Raw genomic sequence first — 11,875 nt, forward strand, 5'->3', positions numbered from 1 at the left:
TTTTTCCAAATTGTCTTTCCTTTTAGTAGATTGTGTTTCCAGAAGAGGGTACAAGGCATAGACAGTTGTTTAGAATTTTCCTCTTCTGTTTCCACGCACTTTGGGGGGACTAGGTTCAAGGTAGGCTTTGAGTGACCTTGGCGGGATGGCGTAAGGAGCAACTCGTGTGTTAGCCAGAGGGCAGAGTTTAAAGCTGGTGGCCATAAGAAGGAACTAACATTTGTGTGTGTACACGTGCGCTGGTATGTAAGCCTTGAGCCCTTGACCGCACCCTTGGTACTGCATCTCTAAGCTCTCAACCCAGCCTATAAAACCCCTTCTGTCGGATCCTGAAGATGGCCCAGGAACGTGCTTCCCAACATTGGGTGGAAATGGGAAATTCATTGAGATGTTGCAAGCTGGAAAAAGAAAATTCTGAGTTGACCCCAAAACTAGTGTCCTAAATTAAGGTGGTTCAGTTTCTCCGTCTTAATATGGAAATCCTCAGAGAAAGACAAAAGCTAATCTTTTCTTTCCTTATTTCTAAAAATTATAAAATTAAAAACATTTCATCAAGGTTGTACCCCAGACTTTGTAAATATCATTCCTAGGAGTGTTGTTCTAATTGCCTAATAATTGAGATTCCATTGTAAAAAAAAACCCTTCAATAACTTCTCCCAGTCCAGATGGCCTTCTGTGACATTCAGCTTTCTTTTTATAGAAGCTAACATCATAAGGTTTCAGGGAATGTACATCAAATGAATTAAGCCTGAATATCGGATGGCTCAGGAAACCTGAATTCTGCTTAAATCATTGCCAGTTGAAATATTTAATCATGTCATAATTATACTGAAGTTTTATGTGCTTGCTTTCTAACATTCCTGGTTAATTCAAACAGTGGCACCTGAAAACTTGATCTTTTTTTTTTTGCTAGATTTCTTCCAGCTGGACAGTTGTGTGGTATGACTATTATCTAATCTTTGCTTTAAAAGGCATGCTTCTTTTCTTAATACACTTATTTTGGGAAGTATAAAGTGTGCCAAGCCATAAGGCACCGAGGTGAGTGGTGGGTACCGGTGGGCAGCCCAGAGAAAGAAGCTGATGCTGCCAGTATTCGCTGAATAGCACCAACATGACAAGCAACAGCAGTGGGCGCCCTTTAGTGGAACCATGGCTCCCAGCGTGAGATGAGTCTTAGGAGGGCTCTGGGGAGTGGGTGACCTCCAGAGAACACATTCACAATCTAGGCTCCCAGGAGAGGAAGAAGTGCTTCTGCTTTTGCTGTGGGAATCTTATTAAGCCTTTCTACAGGGAAGAGGAAGTGGAAAACAAATGCACCCGTGATAATCAGTTTCTTACAATATACTCTGATAGTGTCCGCTTAATCGTTTTTAGCAGAAATCATTAGCTTCCATTTTTAGCATTAACAGCTCCTGGCTAAATTAGTCTACGGTAAGCCATTAGGAGGGATGTTGGAATTAAAAACATCTTTGGAAAAAAGCCTGGTTTGAACCTGTGTTATAAGCCCTTGGGCAGGAGTCGCTGGGTCCTGTTTCTGGTTGTTTGACAGCTGTCACTCTGATGTTCCAGGTGCTCTCTCAGCAGCCTGCTCCTGAAATGAAATCGCACAGGCCGGCTTTTTCCTTCCACTCTCCCCAAGGGGTTGAAGCTTTACTTTCCTGACATATTAAGAAGTAATAGATTTTTACCCTGAGAATTCATGAGGTATTTTTACCTTTTCCTTATTTAAAAAAAAATTATATACATGAGATGGGATTAACTGCACAGGCATACAAGCAGGGGCTTGCTGGCCAATCGTTAAAATTTCAGGTTGTTACACATAACAATTATTAAAAGTGTTATATCTTACAGTTTAATTATATTTTAAAAAGTAACAAATAGTCAAAAATCATTTCCCTATTATTTTACTATATTTTATCATCTTTATTCTAGAGGTTATTTATATTTATGATACCTATATGATGAAAATACTATATAATGATGATGAGCTACTGTACGTCTCCAGCTTTGTTCAGTGACCGTGTTGGCAGCTTGAAATTGGCTACAGTAGGGCTATTTACGTTTGGAAATCAGCAAATACTACAACTTAGGGCTTCCTTGATTGTTTTGTTGATTACCTAGACTTAAAGTGGTGGAAAAAATGTTCATACGTATTAAAAGTTGTCATGTCTCTAGCCATTACATTGTGAATAGCACAAAAATTTGAGGAAATATCCTCCCATTATGTGAAAACTAATAGCCGATTTATCCAAGTGAAGTTTTGATATACAAAGTTGTTTTACATTTGCATTACTCATTAATGTAAATGAAAACGCCAGCATTCATGTCAGAACTATATAGGGCGGCTACAGATGCGAGAGCTTGATAAAAGTCAACACAAGCATTCTTTGAGAATTAATTGATTATATGGAATTTACAGTAAAGAGAATTATGTATTTTATTATTACTTGTAAATTGTGCATCCTATATCTTTTATACTGGTGAAAGTTATAATAAACATACACACGTGTATGTATAGATTGTTTTTTCAGAGAGCTGGTTGGTGACCATTTACCAAAACACTACTGCCTCAGACGGAACTTTTCTGGGATGATGGACGTGGTCTGTGTGGATCGCATGCTTGCGTTGTTCCCAGATTCATTATATATAGAGAGGTAGCTCGCTCTGTAGATCGCTGTCTCTTTAGAGTGGAAGCTACCCCATGGTTACTAGACATTTTAATCTTTTTAGTAAGATGCCAGTTGTGTCCAACAAAATCCCACGGGCCTGTTGTACTAACAGGGGCCCTGACAGGCGAAGGTTTGCTTATATCTGATAAACATCCTTATAGACAGAATCTTTGGACATATTCTCAGTCAGTTCCACAGGAAATATCCCTTAGAAGTGGGTTTTCTGGATCAAAGGATATTTATGCAGATTTTAAAAAGAGGATTAAATGAGATCACATGCCTAATGTATTTAGTAAGGTGCAGTGTTTGGGTGGTGTGTGTGTGTGTGTGTGTGTGTGTGTGTGTGTGTGTGTGTGTGTTAAAGGCCCAATAAATGGTAGCTATTATTGACTTGTGTTACTCACTTGGTTAGCAAACGATGGCTGTCTTGTTCTCAGTGTGACTTTATTCTAGGAGGTGGAATTTTACTGTGTTGTTTTTTTCATGAAGATGTGATGGCAGAACGAATGTTATCCTCAAAGTTCAGAGCACTCACAGAGCCTCTAGGAATCAGGGATCAATTCTCTAGTCCTGCCTTTTATGTTCCTTGTTGCATTTACTTTGGGTCACTTGCCCTGAGAAGGTCACAGGTAGAGAGAGAAGAGACAGACTTTAAAGCTGTCGATCCTTCTTCATCAGTAACTTTGCAAAGAGTTTGAATGTCGGGAGAAAGTTGAGTTTCAGGTTTAAACAACTTGGGGGATTATGTGTGGATTTCACTTACCCTTTACGGGTCTGCAGGTACCTGAGAGTTGCCTGTGTGTGTCCCGCCTGCCAGCCTGTCGCCGTGTGGCTCTCAGAGGGCAGAGCCGTCCATCAATGCCGGGCCGGCCTCCAACTCAGGTAACCACTGCACTTACACAATTCTCCCTTTAAGAAACGTCAGTGGGGAATGTGTTCCTTCCTGTTTCTGCGCTTCTGAAGGTTTTCATGTCCACGCTAACCCACTGCGGGTCTGGGCCAAGGCCAAGTTGCCCATCAATATTGTAAAGTAGCAGCGTTATAAAATTTATGGAAGACGCACAAAAGACAATTCCCTGAAGTGACCAGCCTGCTGAGAGGGGATATTGGATAAAGGGGGATTTCCCACTTGGAAACAGTGTGACATCAAGTGCCCAGCTGGGGAGACCCTTTATACTCGTGGGCTCAGAGCTCGGGGAAGAAGGAAATCTGACCTGGTTTCAAATCCCACCTACAACTGTTAATTTATTTGGTTATCTATTAACAATCTCCTGACAGCTTACTTTTATGTTTAAAATTAAGTGCTTGATTGATTATTTTATGTAACAGCGATGGGCTGTTGTTCTATACATAAACCAATCCATTAGTGGGCTCTCTCATTACTGATCTCGTTCCTTCTTTCTTGGTTCATTTTGTGTGTGTGTGTGTGTGTGTGTGTGTGTGTGTGTGTGTGTGTGTGCGTGCATGCACCTGAAGGTTGGGAGAGCTGGAGGAAAGGACTCTTTGTTCTGGGCTTGTATACATTCCCCAAACTACACATCCACAAGGATTTTCCAGCGTCCAAGGATTAATTCTCAGCATGATTCACAGGTACGGGCAGAGTCCCAGAGAATCTGTTATTATGCTGATTTCATTTTATCAAACAATCTTAGCATAAGCTCTCATTTTTAAAAACCTCGACTCTCCTTTTATTTGCTTTTGGAGGCATCTTCAAATCTTTCTGTCTTTCTAAGATTTGCGTCTGATGACTGGGACTCTATTATTTTAAGTTGGGTTTATTAAGTATTAAATAGGTACTCAGAGATATCTGTAAGGGAGAACCTGCTGACTCCTGTGCTCGGGAAGGTTTCTCGTGGTCTGGCTGCTTGCTGGTCTCTCGGCCCTTGCGGTGGACAGGGGTGGCCTACACTGGCCTGACCTCCTAGGATGTTCATCTCTGGCCATCAGAACAGTATTGTTCCAGGCTCCTCGGAGCAGCACATACAAAGCAGGATCTGACCTGTGTTCTACCTGAAAAAGGTTGGGAAACGCTGGAAAGAAGTGTCAAGGATGACAATCAAATGCACCTCTGTGTCCACAGTACCGTGTAAGAAGTAAACTGTGTTGTTCTTTTTCTAAGCTGCCCTCATTTGGGGTAGATGGTCCTTCCGATCTATAGATGAGAAGAATAGGTACAGGGACAGATGATCCAGTCCGTCAGCCCTCCCTGCTGCTTTGCCTGTCATCTTAGAAGGAAGTCCAGCTCCCTTCATCTCACAACCCGAGGGTTCATCGTGAATAAACAAGCAATCTGTACCGTGGACCATACTTTAAGTAAGAAGCGTGTCCCTAAGATTTCTATGGAAGCGGGTTTTGTAAATCTAATTACATTTTTCTTTTCTTTCCTTTTTTTTTTTTGTGGCCATGCTGTGTGGCTTGTGGGATCTTAGTTCCCCGACCAGGGATGGAATCTGTGCCCCCTGCCATAGAATCGTGGAGTCCTGACCACTGGACCGCCAGGGAATTTCCTAAATCTAATTACATTTAACATGTATTTTGGGAGGCAAAGGAATCTAAAGGGAAGCATCAACAAAGTAAAGAATGTTTCTCTAACACACTCTCACCTCGGCTAATTTGTAAATCTGGGTTTTGGACTCAGGCTAGAACATGTCTGGGGTCAGTTGCCAAGTCTTCCTGAGAAAGAAACTGGGCTCCATTAGGCAAAAAGTAGATGGAATAATAGTCCAAAAAACTATTATTAGAAGCTGTATAATGGTAAAGGGCATGAGGACGGCACGTTGGTGTCTGGGCTGGGGGGTGGTGTTAATTTTCCAGGTGGCCTTTTCGTTCTCATCCCTCCTGCAAGAATAGAAATTTCAGTTTGACAGGACCTGCTGCTGCAGCACACAGATAGGGTCGGCCCCCTCTGGATCCACAAGTCCTAAAAATGCACACAACTCTTCCGAGAGGAAATCCTTATTCCATCTCATCTCAGTTCGCGAGGGCTGCTGTAACAATGTACCTTAAACTCAGTGGCTTAAAAATCCCAGAAATTTATTCTGTCTCTGTTTGGAAAGCAAGTCCAAGGTGCTGGCATGGCTGTGCTCCCCACAGAGGCTCTAGGGAGGACCTTTCCTTGGCTTTTCCAGCTTCTGGTGGCGCCAGGTGTTCCCTGGCTTGTGGCTGCATCACTTCAATCTCTGCCTCCATCTTCCCATGGCTTCTCCTCAGTGTCTGCATCTTCGCTGTCATCTCGGACAAGGGGATGTGTCGTTGGATTTAGAGCCCACCAAGATAGTCCAGGGTGATCTCACCTTAAGATCCTTCATTACATCTGCAGGGACTCTTTTTCCAAAATGGGTCACATCCTAGGTCCTGTGGGTTAAGCCACAGACATGTGTTTTAGGGAGATCCCTTTCAACCCCCTGGAGCCCCCGTCTTGCCTTTCCCAGAAGCCACTCCCACACATGCCTCAGGATCGGGGATGCTCCCATCTCCTGCTTTATGGTCAGAGCATAGAAATGGGGTCCCAGGGCTGAGGTGGGTGGTTACAAGCACAAGCCTGGATTCCAACAGGACCTGGAACCCAGCCCTGGCTCCCCATGTACCAGACATGAGACCTGAGTAACCAAACCTCTCAGGATGCTGGTTCCTCATCTCTAGGATAAGAGTAATATCTACTAGCAGCTTGTTGTAAAGAAAAACCGAGATGACAGGTAAAAAGCAAATGCTGTGGACCAGAGTGGTCCCTCACTATGGCAGCCATTATTATGGGCTGGGAATGGAGGAACCTGGGTGCTTCCATCTTGCCTGGTCCCAGTTAGCCACAAGACCTCTGGTGGGTCCTGCCCTCTCTGAGTATCAATGAAACAGATAAAGAGGCAAAGTGATGCCCGGCCTTTTCCAGCCACAGTGGCCTTGAACCCTCAACCAGGCAGAAACTACCCACGAGTGCTCCGAGGCTCTGGCAGCTCTCAGTTTTGACCAGCTTTAGTAGAGCTCCTATATACTCTTAGACTGGGCTTCCAAAATAGTGTGGGGAATTTTGCAGCCCATTTAAAAATAATGTTTGCTGCTCAGTTATCCTTCGGAAAATGGTTTTGGTGGGTTGTACTTCACTTCCTGAGAAGGAAGCAGGTTATGGGATTCCTGAGTTAAAGAACGGTGTTAGAGAGCCAGCTCCTTCGTCCATTCTCCCATGTCGAGGTACGATTGTCCAGAAACAGAGGAATCGTGACAGATTAGAGGCTGTCCTGGCACCTGAGCAGAGCCTGTGCTGAGCGGGCCCTAGGAAGGCACAAGTGCGATTTGAATTTAGATGAAGAAATCGAAGCTCAGAGAGGTGAGGTGACCTGGCCAAGGTCACACAGAGCTGGTCTTCCGACTCTCAGACCAGCATTCTTTCTTTCTAGGGTTCTCATTTCATCCACAATGATTTTAGGTCCCACTGTTCAGGACACATTGTTATTCAACGCAGTTGTGCTCCTGTTCAGATATCATTAAAAATTTAGTCACCCCTCCCAGGGAAATGACCATCTGATGTGAAGTTAAAAGGAAAGGAGGAGGCTGTATGAGATAGAGCAGAGAGAAAATTCTTCCAAATGGAGGGTCTGCGATGAGGGCCTGGATGATCCTATATAATGTTTCCATTTCACAATAGAAGACACATTTTATTTGCAAACCAAATCTTTATTTAAAATGATAAGGCACATCTATGTTTTTCTCCCCGTGGTCTAGTCTCTGAACAGAACTTCTGCTCATACAAGGTTATTGGGCAATGTTCTCAAGATCTATTCATCGGTTTCTCAGCACCAGCATCTTCTCTGGCTAAGCTAGATATACTTTGATGTATATTTTTTAAAGAAATGAAACTGCTATAGTAATAAACAATGAGAGCACCGCCTGTTCAGCTCCCGAACTATTTGAATTGTATTTCTCATCATTTCAGAAATTAGTCTGACCTTTGCCCAGGGGCATGTGTGCCAGGTATTAAGGGCTGATGAGGGACAATCTGTGTGGTATGGGAGGTGACATCTGTTCTGCAGAACATGACCTGCTTTGTGGGGCTAACCTTTCACCTATCTGACACGTCCTTGTCTTTCTTATTGGCTGTTTGATCCACTGCCTCTCAGCCTGTTTCTGAGGATGGTTCTGGTGGCCAAGGAGAAAGCCCTTGGCCTTTGATGGGCCTCACACATCTGTCCACGTCAGGCTTCGCCGCTGGGCAAAACTTCGGAAAGGAAAATGCTTGATTTTCGAATGGTGGTGGCGTATTGACCAGCGTGTGTGTGTGTGTGTGTGTGTGTGTGTGTGTGTGTGTGTGCGCGTGCGCGCGCGCGCACACACGTGGATGGGGGAGGAGGGGAGGAAACCACTTTATAAATCACATCTTACAAATCCTTCCATTTTGAGCAGGTTGTAAACTCATTTCTTTGCTCTTCTCAAGCTTTGGTTTATGTGCTGGGATCATGGGATTTGTGTCCCTTCTTCTGGCCTAAGTTTGGGTTTAGCAAGATACTCCATAAGTAACTCGCATGCTCTGGGCTGATTGAGTTGCATCCTTCATGTGACCGTTTTTAGATGGATTGTCGCTGTGGGCCTCTGTCCTTTTGTTTTCTGGGGTTCAGAGGTTACATCAAAAACCTCCCTGCCTGCTGCCTGATGTGACCTTTAAACTCCAAAGGGCACAAGATCATGAGGCCATAAAATCAGGCACAAACACTAAAGGTGTCATTCTGATTGACCTCCGAGGACAGGAGTTTAGGGCTGGATCACATGATTCCGGGTGGAGGAAATACTGAGAGAGCAAAAAAGCAGGGAGCACTGCACATCTGAATCTCAATCCATGGCCAGGAAGGATGTGAGAGAGCCTCAGGGGAGGGACATTACGCCAATTGCTAAAAATGTCAGCTGCATCTTTCTCAGCCATTTCTGGAAGGACAGTCCCAAGAGTATGCAGCGTCCCCAATCTGAGCCTGCTGGGTGGAAGATGTTATTTTTTAATTCATCTTAACCAGGCTCACTTTTCTGTGTGCTGCCTGCCTTGGCCAGCAGGAAGGCGGCAGGAAGTTATCAGGAGAGGGTCTCTGTGCTGACATTCAGTGTTCAAGCTCTCAGGAAGGACAGCAAACCAAGGCTGAAATCTGAGAGCTGCTGCCTGCCCGGCATGGAAAGAAGACTTCTATATTAGCCGCTGTTTTTTTTTAAAAGGGGAAGAAGCACGGGCTCAGTGTCCAACCTCCCCAGAGTCTGTCATTACAAAGGGGAGAAATCTATTTGGAATAATGATAAAGGTCTCCTTGTGGCTGGCTAGCATTTCAGGGCAAACCAAAACAAACATGCAAGGGAAACGCAGTGGAGCCCTGCGGGGCCCAGGTGGAAAGTGAGGGTTCAGGCTCCCTGACACCAAATAAATTATCCAGAATATTCTAAAATCATAAATGGGCTGCTACTGATTTATGCTGAGGTTTCCAAGATCTTTCAAAAATGCATGTGAGGAGCGTTTCTACTCCGCAGCGGCCTGGGAAATGCTCCACGGCAGCAGGAAGGACCGGAGCCCAGCCCGGCTCAAGACCTGCAGCTGCAAATAAGATGCCGAGGTGGGAAAAAGCCAGTAAACGGGATCAGAAGTGGGTGAGGGGTGTCCTTGGAGAGAGGTCAGGGTCCACTCTGGATTGCACAGAGTGGGACACTGAGCCCCATGACGAAGGTGACCCCGAGATATCTGTCCCCAGATGTTGTTCTCACGCCCAAACCGAGTGGAGGGAAGGGCCGTTTTTTTTTGCGGTACGCGGGCCTCTCACTGTTGTGGCCTCTCCCGTTGCGGAGCACAGGCTCCGGACGCGCAGGCTCAGCGGCCATGGCTCACGGGCCCAGCCGCTCCGCGGCATGTGGGATCCTCCCGGACCGGGGCACGAACCCGTGTCCCCTGCATCGGCAGGCGGACTCTCAACCACTGCGCCACCAGGGAAGCCCTGGGACGTTTTCAAAGGAGCAGAGGTGTGTGGAAATCTGAGGTCCCGCCTCAGGGGCACAGAAAGGGACGCTCCTGGCCTGAAACTCTGACCAGGGGGCTGTGGGTTTGAGGACCTTAGAGGGCCAGGCAGATATTTGAGAATTTTAAGCTAAATACTTGAAGAGTCAGCTGAAGCTAAGGAATGAGGGTCCACGAAGGGATGCTAGAGGGAGAATGGGGGGCCTGGGGGCAGCCAGTAGGCACGAGAAGAGCCTCAGAGGGAAGAGGGCGCTCACTAGGACGGTGGGTTCTTCTCAAGCTGGGGAGGGATTTGCAAATGTGAGACAGAATGCAGGAAGGACATTTTCTCTGGAACGGCCAGGTTTTATACTTGCTGCAGGCCCTGGGCATTTAGGGATTAGCTCCCAGGAAGAGCCGAGCTGCCGCAGCAAAGCTCTTACCTGTCTCTACCTCTTAGAGCAGCTTTTTTGAAGGTGGGGCCTGGTTCCACTGAGAATTGACTGAGGTTGGAGTATCTGATGCACCAATGTCTTTGAAAGGTGGCGTCCGCCCAGGGATGAGACCGGGTCTCCTGTTGTCTCTGATCACCTGCGTCGTCTCTTGACATCTGCTCCATCGGAGGTCAGAGGGCCCCATCTGGATCCTTGTGCTTTGTTGGATTTAGACCGGTGGCGGTTTAAATACCCCGAGTTTCCCTGGTTGGCCTGCTAGAGAGAGAAGTCACCCTGTCGGGGAAGGGGGTAAACCCCAAGGCTGTAGGAGAGTAATGAATGGAGGATGATTTAGACTGGCTGCTGGAGCAGGTTGGAGAGAGGGCAGAGAACAGCTTCTCTTTCACAGTGGGGTGGGGAAGATGCTCCTTCAAGCGCCCACACAGCTGGTTACCTTGGTCTGTGGGCCTGCGGTGTGCTGCCTGCACACCACTGTTTGAAGCCCACCTTTCCTCAAAAGACCTGGTTAAATACCCCCCCCCACCTCCAGAAAGTCCTCCTGGGCCAGCCAGACCAGAGTGAGCTTTCATTTCTGATCGTGTAGAGTACCATTCATTCAGCGTGTGTTATGCTTGGTTTCCTACTGTCAATTAAATAGACGGCACAGGGACAATTAAATAGACGGCACAGGGACAATTAAATAGACGGCACAGGGACATTTTTATGTGTATTTATCTACATCAACAACTAAATCCTTCTGCAGCTTAATTAAAGGTTCCTCCAGAGCAGGACATGTGTCTTTCCTCTCATTCATCCCCCTCTCTAAAAATATTTATTGGTTAATTGATATATTGACATCACATGCACCACACATCTTCCTTGGGTGGACATTGATTTTATTAGAAGCTTAGCAGAACAATGAGTGCAAATCCTCCCCAGCTTCCCTACTTCAACACTCCGTGAGTCAATGGATGCGTAGAATATCCACTCAAATGACAGCACCGTCCCATGTCACTTCCACACAGTGGTGCTCTTGGAAGGTCCAGGGCATAAGAGAATTCAGTTTTGGTGGCTGTACAGGGTGAATCAGGCCAGAAACTGGGGCTCTGACACCTGGACCCCACCCTCAGAGATTCTGATGTAAGTGGTCTGAGTTGCGACCTTGGTGTAAGTATTTCTGGCAAGCTCCCCAGATAGTTCTAATGTGTAATCAGGGTTGGGGATCACTGGTCCATATGGTGAAGTAAGACTGGCTCCTGGCTCCTGTGTTTACCTGTTACAGTTTGCACCCACACAGGTCTGCAGTCTCTCTCAATTCCAAATCAGTGGAAGAGGACATTTGATTGGCTGAGCTTGGGATCAGGGGTCCACTTTGGTCCAATTAGCCATGGCTGGGGTGGCAGTGGTAGCAGTAAAGTCATGAATTACCAACCAGGCAATTGCTACTACTTTAAATTTGGAGTCTGTTTCCCAAGAGTGGGAGGTTGTGAGCTGGGAAGACATCCCCAGAGATGACCGGTACTCCCTGTGCCATTACAGTATCAAATTGTTTTGAGGTCTGTGAGCTCTTCAAAGACAGAGCCTGTCATTTGGGGAAACCCCATGTATTAATCATCGTTTTTATTTTCTACATGGTGTGATGCTTTGACATCTTGGGGCCTTGAAGACCAGGAAGAAATTGGCCCTCCCAGTGTTAGCTAATTCCTAGAGCTAGCAAACAACTGTCTGCAAGCATGCCTTTGATATGCAAACCGGCCAATCCCCAAGTCCATACACCACACTCACCTCCTTTCATCAGGCTCCACAGTCTAGGACATTAT

The sequence above is a fragment of the Lagenorhynchus albirostris genome, chromosome 14 (genome assembly GCF_949774975.1).
Source record: "Lagenorhynchus albirostris chromosome 14, mLagAlb1.1, whole genome shotgun sequence".
Taxonomy (NCBI): Eukaryota; Metazoa; Chordata; class Mammalia; order Artiodactyla; family Delphinidae; genus Lagenorhynchus; species Lagenorhynchus albirostris.